The sequence below is a fragment of the Nipponia nippon genome, unplaced genomic scaffold, assembly GCF_047370975.1.
Source record: "Nipponia nippon isolate SJK-2023a ecotype South Korea unplaced genomic scaffold, ASM4737097v1 scaffold_6, whole genome shotgun sequence".
Classification (NCBI taxonomy): Eukaryota; Metazoa; Chordata; class Aves; order Pelecaniformes; family Threskiornithidae; genus Nipponia; species Nipponia nippon.
In genome coordinates this window covers 68,758,886-68,773,203 of record NW_028262380.1, presented here as the reverse complement: position 1 = coordinate 68,773,203, position 14,318 = coordinate 68,758,886, and positions in this window count along the sequence as shown.

The following is a 14,318-nucleotide window of genomic DNA, read 5'->3' as shown; positions in this document are numbered from 1 at the left end:
CGGGGCAGGCTGCCGAGCCGGAGCGGTGCGAGGAGAGCAGCAAGCCCGCCCCTGCCCCCAGAGCCCTTCTCGGCACAGGCACGGCCGCAGCCTCGGGCGGTGCGACAACGAGAGGCTGCAGCGAGGTTAAGGGCGGAAAAGAGAGAGAGGTGGGCGAGGCAGGAGAGCGGGAGCGAGCAGGTCAGGAGGAGCGAGGCGGAGTTGGGGAGATGCAAGTAGAGGCAGAGGGGAGCGGGCACCTGAGGCGGCCGGCGGCAGCCGGGCAGGCGGGGCCCAGCCTCCCCCACCGGGGACGGGGCTCGTCTCGCTGCCGGGGTAGAGGAGCCCGCACGGGCTGCTGCAAGTGCCTGCCCGCCAGCAGCTGTCCGGCTGAAAACCCGAAAGACAAGTTTCCTCTCGAGGGGGAAGCGAGTTCAGCGTGGAGAGGAGCAGCCAACACGACCATCCCTTCATGCTCTAGAAGGGGCTATTGATATTGCATCTTTTCGTCCGGACAGACGTTTCCTCCCCTTCACCCCCAAGAGTGGCATACAGCTCGCTATGTGCGGACAGTAAAGGAGGGCAAAAGGGGAAATCAGCAAAACCGCACTGACTTTAGGATGTTTGCTTACTGCTAAGCAATTTCTCACAGCTAGAAAAATGAGAGCAGCCTAGGCAGTTTCCACTTTGCTTGGGACCATTCCTATTCAGTTTCACTTGCAGGTGCGCTCAGTCCTTGCTCAGACTCTTGGCAGAGGACAGCAGATAAAAATGCTACTGGATTTTAAAAAACAAGGTTTCTGTTGAAATTACTAGTGCACTTTTTAATATTTTGGACAGGCAGCCTACTTTTTTACATTAAAGGGATAAGTTGCTTAAAGCTTTATTTACTGTTTACGATTTGGGTTTTTTTTTGTTTTGGTAGTTTGTTTTTTTGTGTTTGTTGGTTTGGGGTTTTTTTCTGTTTGTTGTTGGGTTTTTTCCCCCCAAATTCTCCAGGAGAATATCAGCAACTTACTGAGTCCCACTGTACATGAGGATTAATTGCTTACCACTCTTCACTACCATAAAATAGGATTGGGCTTTTCATTCTTAAGTGTTTCACTCGTGTTCTGGTATCTTTATCAATATCAACATATATTTGAAAATAAAGTGCATAGGGAGACCACGGACACTTCTCTGGTTTAGTACTAGGTTCATACAATCATTTGCTATTAGTTTATCAATGGCTTTTTTTTTTTTTTTTTTTAAGCATAAGGACTTTCTTGTACATAAGTTTCCCTGTACATAGACGGCAGTTCTGTACTCTGTGGAAGCGTTCTCTGGAGTGAGGACTGAGCCCCTGGTGTGCTTGACACTAATGAACTTTTACTGGCCCTTGTCCTTTCAGGAACCTAAATATGTCCAGCTTATTCTCCTCAAGCCAACAGGATATTTCTGGGCAAATATAACTAGACTAATCAGTAACAAAGATGTTGCTGAATAATCACTTACAGACAGAAAGGGGTTTTCTGTTCTTAATAGATTCAAAGCCGTTAGGCCAACTTCTGTTCTCTGGTAGAACCATGTAACCAATAACCCAGGTTACCCACTGACACCTGTATGTACATCTACATATACACACAAGCAGGCAAAGTTCACAAAATTTTCTTTTTTTTCCATCCTTAATCAAATCTAGGCATTTGTTCTATAAGGAACAGTGCCAGTACACAAGATCTGTGTAAAACTCAAAGATTGTATGCTTCAGTTTCCTGAAAGGTAAGACCTGCTTCTATCTTTCAATTTGTTGTGAGGTAGTATAATTTATCAGAAATATGAACGTACACCAGAAAAAAGTAGATGATGGATTATGAAGTTATGGAAATCTGACATTAAAGTGTTGGCAAACTAAATCCAAACTGCATGCAATAGTTCTGACCACCTTGCTCTACCTATTCTTGACTTCGTGCACAGTACAAGAATCATTTTCTCCTCTTTTAGTTTCACTGGCTTTTAAAATATTTCATCTTTCTTATGTCGCTGAAGCCCAGTCCTATAAGCACATAGACATAGGTGCTCATATTAAGTGTTAAAATCAGTGGAAATGCTTTCAGATATATATTTGCAGAAAAGGAGCATTTGTTTTTCCAGCTCTTAGGACCTGATTCAAAGCTCAGTAAGTCACACACTCACCTTTCAGTCGACTTTCATGGGCTTTGCATCAATGTTAGTTTTATAAAAGGTATTTAGAATTAAGTTCAAAGAATTGTTAAACAAAAAGTTTTACTTGCTCAAGTAGCTTCATTGTGCCTCAAACATAGCCGAGTCCCTTCCTTCCTACAATCATATTCCAGTTAAAAAGAACCCCACTGTATTCCAATATCAAAGTTATGACTAACGATAGAGATCAGACAGTCAATAAAACATGGATGCTTGACATCAGTGAAAGATTCTCAAATCTTGATTTATCACCATGTTAGTCCAGTCTTATGGTAGCATAACTAGAAAATGGAAGTTGTCCATTTTTCCTCTATGTTCTACATATCTTTTAGTAATACTCCTGATCCAAAATTAGGCTTAAGAACATTTCTGCTCTACATTCCCATAAGAACAGAAGGCATTCATAGCTAGGAGACAGTCCAAACCTTGGTGCAGCACAACACACACAGCTAGGTCCTCAAGTTCTAAGTCTGGGTTGTTTAAAAGAAAAAAAAAAAAGGGGGGGGGGGCAGCAAAAATAGTTGCTTAGAGGGTTCATTAAGCTGGAAAAGAAGGTCTCCACTTGTTCCACTAAAAAACAGTATATCTTAGTTTGTGTTACACTGACAAATTTTGTTTAAAAAAAGTGAAGTTAAGGAACTCCTTGCAAGTGTTCTCTTCTGAATCAAATTTTTTCTTAAAATCACACAACTATAATTAATTTTGGATACACAAGCACTGATGTATATGTTAACCTCTAGTAACCAAGTAGGTTGAGCCAATCTGACAGTTCACTGTGGCAACCCTCTGATGTGTTGGGAGTTAAGATTTCAGAGCCAATTACTATAGAAATTATGACCTGCAGCCCAAAACAGCAGACAGATTTTCCACAGAACAAGACTTAGAGTAATCACACCAAGATCCGTTTTCACAGTCACACAAACACACATTAATATTTCAACCAGAACGATGTTTTGAGTGAATATTTGCTACATAAGTGATGCGTGAGCACTTTAAAAACAGACAAGTCTTCCAAAAACTCTTTCTGATGGTTAGGTTATTTCTCACACTTAACAGTAACCATTATAAGCAAGTCTTAACAAGCACCAGTTAAGCGTGTGGAAATATACAGAGATACAACAATAGATTGATATTTTTGCTTACCTTGGAATTTGTTGCCCAGTTGCCTCTGAATTCACTCTTGGTTGTACGGCTCCAGCTTACTCCAGTTTAAGTCTGGTACAGTACAGTCTTACTGTCTGGACCCTTCAGTGGTTTGAAACAGTCCTTTCCATCTAGCTTGGTTTCAAGTTTAAAAAAAAAAAAAAACAAACCAAAAACCGAGAATACTCAGCTAGTAGCGTGAGTCCATCTTTTTGTATATCGCATCTTGAAGTGAGGTAAGAGGAAGTGTTTTCTTGGATTGATCTTGGAGACACCAGTTGGAGGGAAGGGACTCTTGAAGGTATTCAAATTGGAAAACAAGAATGAATCTGAAAAAAAAAAAATCAAAGCATAAAAATAAGTAATTTATTGAATTAACCTAATGAATACAACTATTTTGCTAAGTGTATAACTACATCTGCTTTGTTTTTCTTTTAATATATTTGTTTCATTTGTGAATGGCAGTATGAGATGCAGCAATGACCAGATTAGACATCTGTCCCCCCCCCCCAGAAGTAATTAGATCTTAATTCCATAGCAGTAGTGTCAAATTCCATAGTAGTAGTGTCAGTCAAACACTGCTTTGTGAGGCTGAGCACACTAGTCCTGCTTTCACTTAACGTGATTTTGATAACAATAAAAGTCAGCACAGGCTCCCTTTAAAAAAAATTCTACCTTATGCAGATCAGATGCCCTGGTTTGGAAGCATCAGGACCCTGCCCTGTATTTTATGAGAGCTTTTGCCACATGATCTACCTTTCTTCTGCGCACACGCCAGGTGCCAAACACCCCTGTTTAGAGGCTGTGAGTAGTGCACCAACCCCTGGCACTGCACAGCCGGGGCTTCTGCAAGCATACTTGCATTCATCTGCATGCTACCTCTGAATTTCATACAGGGCTTTGCCCCGCTCCCTCCCCCCATTAACGTAGTTCCAACACTATCTGCCATGTTTCTCTTCAGAAGAAGAGAAAAACTCTATTATATGGCATTAAATGATGTTAGGACATATTAATTTATACTGCATCATGCCATAGGGTCTAACTGGCCGAATGAATGAGAGCAAGCATGTAACTGCGCTTTCAGGCAGCAGACTTGCTGCACTTTACAGCTCACAGGAAACAAAGTACCAAAGAAGAAAATAGAGTGGATCTGCAAGATCTCATATTATGAAATATATGTACCTGTTCTGGTGAAATAAGATGTTGAAATGCTTCTGCTGCACTTTCTGCAATGCTGTCTACTGGGAACAGTTGTCCCGATCAGCTGTCTACATGTGTATAGATAAATGTGGGTGTGTATATATGTACCAATTTGATTTCTAAAACTCAGCAGCTTTATAGGACTAGTAGTCCTTAAAAACTCAAGAACTAGAACCAGGTTATAAACCTCAGTTCCAGGCTAAGGTCTTAGGATCCCACTACTGAAATCCTTTCTTCTGTTGTATTCTAAACCCCTTTAGAAATACTCATACAAGTTAAAAAAAGCAGAGGGGTAACTTTTGGAGAAGAAAGTATCACTGAAGACTCCTCCCTAAATTCAGGGTACATGACCATCCAGCAGAGAACAAAGCCTGGAGATAAATCAGCCCCCAGAATCTGGCTGGTTTGACTGTATAGATGAACACCCGCGCAGTCAGAAGAACATATGCTGCAACTTCCCATATAAAGCATATACTTTTGAGAGTTGGGTTTTTTTTTTTTTTTAAAGTGTCTAAAAGCCCTTTTACAGTTCCTAATAAATTTCCACATGATTTCTGCACTGGCTGAAGTCTTGTCAACATAAGGAGGAATAGCTGGGGATTCTTAGGAACTTTAGCATGAACCCAGAGCTATCCACTTTTGCACCTTTTAGAGAGAGATCTGACAGGGTCAGTAGGCTAACACTACACGTCTAAGTGGAATGCTAAGAATATCCTCAGTATATAAAGATCTACTTACAGTAGAGAAAGGAAAAAGATTGCAAAAAACCTAACAAAGATCAAGTTAATTTGTATTGTGTTTAATTTGTACAGTTTTATGTTTCACTTCAAGTAAGTAAGCATTCCACAACTAGAGATTCAGCAGATGCTTAAGGGTGTTTTGTTGTATCAGTGTAATGACTCCTCACTTTTTAAATAATTAGAGGAAAGTAAAAGTATCCAAGAGGCTATTTAAATAGCGATAGGAATAACCTTAAGACTACATCTTCGACTCAAAATCAGCCTTATGTTGAGAGATACTGGGACCTTGCACACTTGTTCATTCTTCCTTCCCCCCCCCCCCCCCCCCCCGGTAAATCGACAAGGATTTACTATAATGCTTGAGATAACAGTCCTTAGGTATGTTTATCTTCAAAGGAGGCCATTCACATTAAAAAGTCCATATCCATGAGATGTACTCTTTCTTATTTAAGCTGATACTGCCAGTCTTGCAAGATGCAGGGACATCTGTCAAGGCCTCCTTGCCCAAGTTTATTTCAAACAGACAGGACATCACGGGATCTGAAATGATCCTTCATGCAACACCCCCCACCCCGGTCAGTTAAGTGCTGACTTAGATACTTCACGTTAAAGCACAGCGCTCCTTGCATTCTGGGCCAGCAGATACAATAAATGAAAGCAAACAAATGCACTAATTAGAAGCTGTTCATGTAAAATTATTTTAGGGTTAAATCACAGTATTACTATGAGGACATAAGATATTTAAACCCATGTATAGAGTAAGAGAGCTCCCTCTGAAGTTTATTTAAGTAAAGCTATGAATGGGCAGTCTTCACTTAGAATTGAGAATGTTCCAACATTGTACAAGTGCATACGATGGCTTCATGATGTTCATATAGCTATTTTGCATATTATTGTAAAAATACAATTACTAATGAAGAACTTTGTAATTATTACAAAAGTCACAAACATTGTGATGATGTTTCCTAAGCAGTATATGACCAACTAAAGCTACATACAGGTTCTTCCTTCTATATCAACATCGAAAATATAAACACTAAGTAATCCATCTATAATATTCTTTTTCTCACAGACTGCTTAGTTCTTAGTCAGATGTAATTAAAAAAACAAGTAGCAATTTGATATTGAAAGTGATAGACTACTATTCAATTTTCAGAAAGGTATATTCCATTTAAATAGGGGAAAAAAACCGATGCTGCAGCTGCCACCCGCGGGACCTCTTTAGACCTTCTCCATCTTGCAGCTGCAGAGCACAAATGAAGTCCAGGAGCTCCCCGTGGAACGCTCCAACAGACATTTCTTACCATGACTCTCCCCTACGATGGAGCCAGTGGCTTCATTGAGTTTGATTGACAGGGTGGAGCAATTGGGCAGTGACACATACAAACATCAAGGAAGCTCCCCTGCGCACAAGGCTCCTAGACTCACGGCTTTGCTGTCCCTTTGCTAATTCGCAGCAGCATTCTGGGATACATAGACAAGGCTTGCAAACAGTTACAGATTTTGAAAAGGCCAACTTTTTACTTGCATAATCTTAAATGTTAGTGTCAGATCCAAAGCATTCTGCCCAGGCAAAATGGCAGTCTACCACAAGAAGAGGGGGAAACAACAGGCCTTTGGTATCTGGGTACAGGCTCCAGATGCACGCTTGGGCAGTTCTGCCCAGCCCCCCGCCCCAGAGACAGGTTCTGCAGAGTGAAGGGGAAAGGCAGTCACCTAAAGTCACGCGCTCCTGCACACACAACCGTTCTAACCTGTACAGCAAGTAGGAGAAGCATTTGCCTTTAAATGCATTCCCAGACTGCCCAATTAGTACAGGCGTGTAACGACAACAAAACCAACCCTTCCTCCTCTCTCCAAGAAAGCTAACATTTCGTGGACCTCACAATAATTGCTCCAGAACCCAAGGGCAGAACTAGACAGCTGTATTGGGAGAGGCATATTTTGAACCAGCGTGCTTTCCAAATCAATTTAACATAGTTAGAAACTAATGAGCATATCCAGTGACTATCCATAAAAATAAGATAAGGGATAAATTCTCTAACCACACAATAGTCCAGAGCAGAAACAGGTATTGCCTTATACCTCAATTAAGAGGAAAAAAAGTATTTAAGACCATGACCAAAGGCTAGACACTACTATTTCATACATTCATATTTCTATAAATATATGCAACATTCTAAAGAGTTTACAATGTCCATCTTTTAAAACTGTACTTATATACAGATGTAGTGAGATCCCAATGGTTATGTGCACCTTTGAAGAAGTACAGAAACAGAAAGTAGCCTTTTATTCTTCTCACTCAAGTTTCAAAAACATTTCAGTGTACACACACTTCCTCTGTGTTTGATTTCTGGTGGCCAAGCAGCTACCCAGGCATGTTTACCAAGTGCATGGCACAGGTTGCCTTCCCTCCTTCATGCTGCAGGTGTTCTCTCTGTGACGTTTCCTGATTTTATAGAAGATACACAGACAAACTTCTGCCCAGGTAGGTCAGGTTGCTAATTTATCTAGTACTCTACTGCCTATAATCTTCCTTCTATCTTAAATAAGTAAATCCCAAACCATGCATTGAGTTCTTTGAAATGAATAGGCTAGTCCTTCTCTTCTTAAGACCTCTTAGTACTCTTTTGAATAACTAGGGAAAGGTCAACAAGGTTGTTCACATGAGCACTACCAACATCAGAGAGGATTACAGAATCAATAGCTGCCCTCAGAGATCTGCTCAGGTAGACTAGCCAGCCTTTCATGCAAGCAGCCCACTGTACTCCAGGCAAAACTACTCTGACAGGAGAAACGGCTAGAAAGCTTTAACTCTTTCACGCACACGGAGGAGCTGCCTCTGTGCAGAGCAGACACAAAAAGGCTGCAGAGTAGAACAGGAGCACATTTGTGATCCACTGTTCACCGTAGAGGTGTGGGCTCCTGTAGCTGTCGCCCTAGTGGAAGAGAAATTATATAACTTCAGAATGCATCTCACCGCCTATGAAAGTTGGTAGGTATGAAAAATAGACAAGAAAAGTCAGTCAATGGAAGTTAAAGAAACCTTAAGCCAAAGCAAATGTCATGTATTTTACCACAATACAGATATACAGCAATAAATTATATCCATTAAATATTTATGGATATAAAAGGATTTTTTTAAAATCACGTACAAAAGAGTTATAAGGTATTGACACATCTTTCCAGATTTTGTCACTCTGCGTTCCATTTTACACGAAATGAAAATGGCTGATATGCCAAATATTTTCTCCATATCTTTGCTCTAATCCATTCTAAATCAGGATGGATTACATAAATTTGGTCTTCCATGGCAATCTGGCCCATTTTATCACTTGGCTTTGTTTTAATCAAATCTGCAACCTAGCAACTTTACTAAAAAAACAGTAACATTTTCTTTAGATCCATTCTTTAGCAAGGTATAATTTGATAACTCTTTGCTCACCCGCAACTGTTAGAAGCTACTACCACTCTGGAGACTTGCTCCCTATATTTACAAAACCAAAAGCAGTTGAGTGGCTCTAAGAATTGGTCATTTCTCATATTTTAAAGGAGAAAATGGCTTTTTTTTTTTTTTAAATATTTGATGACTGATGGATTAAAAGAAGATAACATACAGGAAGAGCATTGGGATTGTTCAGAAGTCCTAGAAAACTGAAATAAAGTTCACCCCCTGTTTTATTTGTAAGAGCCACCATTTTCACTCTGTACTCTAATGTTTTAGTGCTATTATTCATTTCCTAAGTGTAACCCAAACTTAGGAACCTGAGCCAAACCTCTCCCTGAAGATACCCAAGCCCTGTAGCAACTACTGAAATTGTTCTTATTTTGATGAAGAAATATGGAAGAAGCTTACACAAATTAAAACCAAAAGCAACATTTCAATATTCTACTAGGAACAGACTTGAAGTTGTCCTGTATTTGCATCACAGTTTTGCCACACAGGTTTGTCTTCAACAACATACTGGGCATTTTTGCCATGTGATGTGCTGCTACACTGATGCAGTGATATGTCTGCTTAGGACCTATGAAACCAGATGCTACCCATCTTATCTGCACCATCTGCTCTGGCATTGATATCAGAGGATCTAAGTTAAAATTCTAGCTGTTGTTGTTAAATATAAAGAGGATTTAGTTGGCTCCTAGTCAGTGATGCCACTCTGCTCTAGGGAGTCATAGGCACACTCCAATATTCAGGGGATCTGATCCATATCTTTCTTGCGGACAAAGATCCTTGTGTTCCTTAAAAAAATTAGAGCAAAAGTGCATTGCTAGATCACAGCAGTACTTTTCTGAAATTCCTATTCTGTGAAGTGAGAAATAGTTCCTACTTTTCAGCTTCCCTGTAAAGCAGAAAAATAAGAGTACTTCACTGTTGATAGTAACCATTTGAAAAATAATCCCCTTTTTCACCACCATAAAATACCTCTACCCATATGTAATCTTTAAAAGATTCTACAATTAGTCTTCTCCCTTCTTACTTCATTGTTTCTATTTATGCTAAATGAGAAAGTTGTTCGGATTCATGGGACAAAAGAGACTGAACGGAGGTGCTTGTAATATTACCAAGCTACTCAAAACAGCCCAGAGGGGAGGAAAATGAAAGCAATAAAACCACTTTTCACAGTTTATATATCAAGTAAGTAAGAGCAGACCAAGGTTCACCTGGAGGTTTTGCTTGTTTTCTTTTTTGACAAAATGGTACTCTTCCAAAGGAAAGCACTAATTTGACAGAAAAAAACAGCTTTTCAACACAGACATCTACTTCAGTGGTATGAAGTAGATACTTACAATGTGGAGAGCACTCATTAAGCCAGTGGAACCAGCTGACTCCAGACAGGAGTCAGGAGATAAGTTCAAGCCTGGGCTCCAGGCAGCACAGCTACATGGGAGGATGGTGCCAAAAAGAAAACCTGTGACACACATCCCCAGGGAGCCTGGGGCAAAAGGCAAAGTGGGCACTTGAACACAGGTCTCCCACAGCCCAAGTTAGTATCTAGGCTAGACTAGATGAGGTGAATCCACCCCCTTGGAGAATCTCAGGTTACCCTTAACACAGCATAACACATCTTATTAAGGCTTTTTCCCTTCTGACATCTCAGCATGCAGTTTTTTTGCCTACTCTGGTCACCACACTGCTGTAGAGAAACAGCAAGAGACTTGAAAAATTCACTTTTTCCATGCCCCAACTTTGAGAAAATAGTTTCTGACTTAAGTCTTTTAGAAGACCAAACCTATAAAATCTAAAAAACCCAAACATATACAGGATATATATTTGTCGACATGAATGTCCACAGTTCAGGCACCCTGCATATGCACCCAAATTAGCTGTTGCAAGGCACAGTACAGATGTTGCAAACATCACTAGAAAGATGCTGCTCAGTGAGAGCACATGCAGAAGAAATAACTAATGACGTTGTTTCATTTTGTTTGTTTTTCCACCCTGTCTCCCCACAAAGAGAATCACCTTTGCCTTTTAATGAGTCCATCTGACTTCCCACACACACACTTATTTTATACAGTCATTCTTCTATTAACAAGAACTGGCACAGTGTAAGTAAAGGCTAGGCAACTTTGTGCAAAGGAAGACTATTCACAGTAAGGTTAAACAAATACAAGGCTAGAAAAGAAATAATAAAAAAAAGAAAAAGAGAGAGAAAGAGCTCTCCCATCGAAGCAAGAAACGTCTTCTAAGCAGTTTTGCTTAGGTGGGGGCACCACCACTCATTGATTAAAGCATCATGTATAAGACACTATGCACAAAACTGTCAGAATTCTTCTCCCATGATCCCCAACTATGGATGGAAAGCAAAAAGCTAAGCCTCCAGCTGAAGTAGAGGGAGATCTATCAACCCATCTCTCCAGTACTATATTGCTAGACAGTCAATATATAAATCATTGACTTTATATAGTAGTCAATATACATATATTGACTATATAGAGTCAGTAATAAAGCAGGAGATTAATCAGATGCTACAGGCATTGTATGAGCCTCCCATAAGAGTCCTACTTTCTTCCAAGTCCCCTGTCCAGAAGCAGACACCATCAATAGAGCAATAACAACTTATACTTACCAGTAGTCCCTCAATGATGCATGTATCTACACAGCACTATATTAAATCTAACCCTTATTGCCAGTTTGGTGTCTAAAAAAATTAAAGAATAAAGATAACGACCTTTTCAAGTGCTTCCAATTGCTTGGCTTGTAACATATTTCAGCAGTACCCTTGAGGTTAGCATTTGGCAGTTTTATTTCCTAACATGGATGTTGTATTTTGTCTCTCTAGGACAAGTCTCAAATACACATTCAGAGTCCAACACTGTGCGGAGGTAGCAATCGTTTCCTTCTGAACAGCTGCTTCTCTTCCGAATATTTGAAAATCTCACGTTTGAGATTATTTTTAAGTTTGATAGTTCTATGGTCTGGAAGCCAACAGAAGTGCTTTATGTTGAATACATACATGTGGAAAACTGCACTGAAAGCTACCTCTAGATTTTTGTATATCTTATCAGAACTCAGTGTAAAGTTATAACTCTATTAAATTCAAACTATAAAAAGTCCAAGACAAACTGTTAAAGAATCATATTCTCTTATTCTGCCACATTGTGTTGAAGCTGGTAAGTATCAGGAAATACAAAGCTTTAAATATCAAATGAGAGTTTTCATGCTAAGAACTGCAGACAGCGTTTAAGAGCAAAGTGCTTCTCTGAGCTTTAGTAAAAGTTCAGAAAGTCTGCTAGGCTAATATTAAAATCCTCATCATCACCACTTTGCAGCAGCTAAGGATGCAGATAGGGTGTAATCTAATGACAACCAGGAAGTTCATAGGAGCTTCAGCAGCATCAAGAACACTTTTGTTCCAACTGGAGGGTTTATTTTAAATTTGGAATACTTTTCCAAGACTAACTAGTATAGTTCAATGGAGGAGCTATCAAGTTTAAGATTAAGCGCGTTCACCAATACAATACTTTACATTGCCAGCGCAAACAGAAAGACAAATACCAACATTATGCAATACAGCAAATTTATAATAATCTAATAAGATTTGGCTGTTGACATTACTAGTGCTCTTTACTTCATTCTATACTACTGACCTCTCTTCTCTATATATTGATTCCATACCTCAGTAAAGAAATTGTTTAAGTACAGTGTCAGACTGAAACAATTATCATACATCTTCAAAAACCACTTCTTTGGATAGGGACAATGAGTTTATGGACCATACTCGATAGCAACTTGCAAGGTCCACAACACACCCCAGGGGCTCACAGGCAGTTTAAACACACGTGAGCAATCAGGGACTTAAGCAGAACTGGCTGTGCACAGGTACAGCAGCAAACACAAGGCATCTGATATATAAACAAGGTTAACACAAACAGGTTAAGAGACTCTCTGGAGCTATAAAGTACTATCACTACGCTGAATTGTAAATAAAATTACAACCAACTTAGAATACATCCTACTGTTTCTCTCCTTTAGCCAACCTCACATGCCCTCAGGCACTCGGACCCAACCAACTGGTATTTATTTGTATAATCCTGCAGTCACTATGGCCAGTCAGAAGCAATTCCCCCACTCACACAGTAACAAAGTTTGAAAAAAAGAAGATGTCATTTACAGCTTGAGTCTTTGAAAGCTGATGCTTGAAAACTTTTTTTTTTTAATAGCCACATATAATTGTAGTTTTTGTTTAAAAAGTAATATACAAAGTTACTCACTATAACTGCAAAATATAAATACTGCCTTAACCCTAGTAATAGCTTAATCAGTAAGAGGTAACAGCCATACTGCTTCATTTGGTGGTATAAAGTCAGAATATGGCTGCACTAGTTTAAAGCAAGTTATGTCACACGACATTTGAGATTCAACCGTTCATGTTGTGTGCCCTAGGGCACACAAGGGACCTCAGTGGTACCAACACAGGAGGCTGTTACCCTCCATCCACAAACAACACAACTCTCACTGTTCCGGAGAAGCAGTGGGCTTTTCCCAAGGTCAGAAATCGGACCTCTGGTGGTGTCCTCTAAGGGTTCAGTGCCTCGGAAGTCACTAGTAGGTAGCACGTGCCAAAAGAACACTCTGCACTATGCCATTACCATGGCAGGTTTTAGAGCTAGGAGCATAATGGCAATGTGATAGGAGCTCTAGCTAAAAAAAGCTTGGCTTTTACATCAGAAAAAGTCTCCTAAGAAATGGAACACTACAGAGCTTTTTCTTGTTCTCTCCCTTGATAAAATAGCATTACATCATCTGTGCCTCCTAGTATTTCTCAGTAGAGTCACAAACATTTTGGCTAGTCACATAGCTTAAAAAGAAAACACACACCCCCAACCAGAAAACAAACAAAAGCTATTTGTAGTATGAAACAGAAGCTAAGCAAGGAACAAATTTTTTAAGACTAATTTGGGAGAGATTCAGTTGGGTTATCAGTAAGACAAACCTTCCCAAGTTTAGAAATGCAAAAAACTGAGAGAAAACTTAACTAAATCATTCAAACCCATAGAGAGAAGAGCTGCCTACCTGTACAGCTGGTGGCAAACACTCATTTTCACATACTTGCCAGTGCTCATGTAAAACTTCCACACTCTAAAGTTAACTTTGTCTACTAAACCAGTGACCTCTGCAAACCACTGCTTTAAGGTCTGGTTCTCCTGTCAGGTGTTAGGAGCAGGTGTTGCTCAGCTGACCTTCATTTACACCTGGGGAAGGTGCTGCCCAGCCCCCTGCCCCCCAGCAGCTGAGATCAATGGAGTCATCACATACATGCAACTGCCCCCTTGCTCTGAGTTGGCAAGACCAGAGGCTAAAGAAGAAAAGAAACAAGCTTTGGATATAAATGATATAGTTTCTTTGGGTTTTTTTTTAAAAGCTTATAGCTTTTGAGAGGAAGAGGCTTTACAGAAGAAAGTCTATAATTTGTAGCTGCTTTGAAGGCAGAAAGGGAGGATTTAGATCACAGAATAATCACATTATCACAAAGAGACTATTATAAGTCTCCCATTACAAACACTGAAGTCCTTTATTTAAAAAAACAATCCCCCCAACACTCTGAAGTA